At 34.8% G+C, this 2858-nt stretch overlaps 1 non-coding gene across 1 annotated transcript; it reads left to right on the top strand.

Annotated features, from left to right (window-relative positions):
- Positions 1 to 1244: 1244 nt before the first annotated feature.
- Positions 1245 to 1318, top strand: Trnan-guu. The gene has a single exon. It is a non-coding gene; the product is annotated as a tRNA-Asn (tRNA).
- Positions 1319 to 2858: the final 1540 nt, after the last annotated feature.

Below are 2858 nucleotides of genomic sequence, written 5' to 3'. Positions count from 1 at the left end.
GCTCTATTTTTAGAAACGGGGCATTTTTTGTGAGAGAATTTATCTGCAATCTGAGGTTTTTCATACAGATAGAAAATATGGAACTAGGACGATGTCCTAGAGCACTTATCTCAAAAACGAAGCATTTCTTTTGTGATTTTCAGCCTGGCTCAAATAAGTTTGTGACACAAGTACAAAATACAGAATAAGACGAAGTGTACTGCACTCAGTAATATTTAAAGAGGAAATTCGTACTGCCCCTGGAGGACTTAGCAGTTGGGAACCTCGATAATTTGAACAATGCAGCAATGGTAGTAGCTAGGGACTTTCTTATCGCAATATCATGGTTATAAGCAAAGGTAACATGTTTAATATTTTCTGATTTTGGCTGTTGTTTTGTAAAAACTATTCATTTTTTAAATGGCGTTGTTTATCGGCCTGTTTTCTATAAACCTCGGAATCTTTTCCATCGTAGAAAAACTCAACGTGAATGAACCTTCTTTCTTGGCTCTAAAGCTTACAGTTTCTTTTTCCGCTACCTTTGTTGTGTACTTTTTACTTTTACCCTTGGTGATAAAATTTTGAACTCGATAGAAACAATAAAATCGCCAAGATCAGCCTTGAAATTTATTAAATCCATTTTATTTACGGGTCTATTGACCAAATTACTTTTTTCAATTAATTAAACATTTTATATGAGGGTTTAATCGAAATGAAACAAGCTGAAAAATAACGTGTACAAGCCATCCGACTCAGGCCCATTTATTATATTTATAGAAAGTGTCGATAATAGCGCTGGAAACATCCACCCTATGGTTTTGGGTAAAATGATTTGGCAATTGCATAAAGACATTACAAGTAATATCGTACACATATCTTCTTCGGGCCGAAACAGAATAAAAATTGAAACAAAAACACACGCATCGGCNAAAAAAAAAAAAAAAAAAAAAAAAAAAAAAAAAAAAAAAAAAAAAAAAAAAAAAAAAAAAAAAAAAAAAAAAAAAATCGAAATGAAAAATTTAGTGTAACGAGCGGGATTCGAACCCACGAGCTTCGGCTCAAGCCGCTGCTCTAATCACCTGAGCCATCGTGACTTCGATCCACTCGGACACCAACTCCCCATCTCAACCTAAAACCTATCGATTTTCATGCCAACTGCAGCTTTTTGCCATTTTTCAAATGTCGTGCAATCAGGATTCGATTCTCGGCGATATATGAAGTGGCCACGGGGCTATTAACTTATTAAACCACAAGAGTGGATCGACGTCATGACAGCTCGAGTGGTTAGAGCAGCGGCGTGTTGAGCCGAAGGTCGTGGGTTCGAATCCCGCTCGTGACACTAACTTTTTCGTTTCAAACATAACCTTACATAAAAAGATTAATTAATTGAAATTTATTTTTCAATTTGCCTATTCAAGTTAGACTGTTCCACAGGTTTCCCTTCGGAGGTGTTTTGCTAAGATTGATTTTTTTCATTGAAATACTTTTTTATTTTAAAAAGAAGACACATGCAAATTACCTTTTGAAAGGTACACAATGTATAAGGGCATGGCTAATGCCGCCTGCAAGAGTTCGCCGTTAAAAACGTACGAAATATTCAATAAGGGAAAATCGTAATAGTAGCTATACATAAAATAATTTAGCAAGCAATTTTTAAAATTAAAGAAACAAAACAAAAAATTTACAACGAATATAATAACAAAATAATAACAAAACAGTTATACCTTTAATATACCAAAAATTGAATAATATACAAAGTACCAGCTAATGCCCGAGTTTGTCAATAAAAAAGGGAAATATTCCAATAGTAAGTAATTTCATTTCAACCAAAACCTTGCAAAAAAGATTAATTAAATGAAAGATGTAATTTAGTCAATAGACCACAATATATAATGGATTTATTAAGTAAAAGGGGCGTCGGTAGCCGCAACGGTTTAGGCGTTGACACAGGGCTCATCACTGTAAGGTGAACGTCTCGGGTTCCAATCCAGCGGCCCTGTATTTACAAAAGGGCTTTTTTTCAAAAACACCGCCACCACCCTGAGGGTTTGTATGACCTCTGCTTTCGCGAATTCTCCTAAAAAAAAGTATAACTCCACTAACAGGTCCCCGTGGCCACTTCATATGTCGCCGAGAATCGAATCCTGATTACACGACATTTGGGGGAAAAATGGCAAAAAGGAGGGAAAATTCGAAAGGTTGTAGGTTGAAGTGGGATCTAATCTAAAGCGTGTAAAACGATTATTAACTCTATAATGATAAACAACAAGTTGTGTGTACGTTTTAAGTCAACTGTTAATATCTTTCAATTAATTAAGGTTTTTAGTTGACATAAAAAAGTCAGTGCCACGAGCGGGATTCGAACCCACGACCTTCGGCCAGATACGCTGCTGCTTTACCACCTGAGATATGGTGACCTCAATCCACTCGGACACCAACTTCCCATCTCAACCCCACTTTTTGAATTTTCCCTCCTTTTTGCCATTTTTGTCGCCGAGAATCAAATATATTACACGACGTTTGGAAAAGAAATAATAAGTAATTATCAAATTAATGAGTAGTAGTTACATTTTTATATAATAACGAAATGTGTGATGACCCTAAATAATAATTATAAAAAAGTAAGGCAAGGTTTTTTAAATTTATTCTAATTACTAATTTTATTAATTATTAATATTAATTATTAGTTTTACTAGGATTAAGGATCAGAAATATGATTGTAGCTCCGAGTAGCAACTGAAGACCAATGGAATAGGCCTCAAAGAATAGGCAAAGTAGATAATAATTCTCAATACTGGACTTTTATGATTTTATGGTTTCAACATTCTAAGACCATCCTGGAAGTAAAGCTTTACTCGCTACACGTTTTACATTTCTAA

This window comes from Cimex lectularius, unplaced genomic scaffold (assembly GCF_000648675.2).
Source record: "Cimex lectularius strain Harlan isolate CLEC.00 unplaced genomic scaffold, Clec_2.1 scaffold340, whole genome shotgun sequence".
Lineage (NCBI taxonomy): Eukaryota > Metazoa > Arthropoda > Insecta > Hemiptera > Cimicidae > Cimex > Cimex lectularius.
This window is presented reverse-complemented; position numbering and strand designations above follow the sequence as displayed.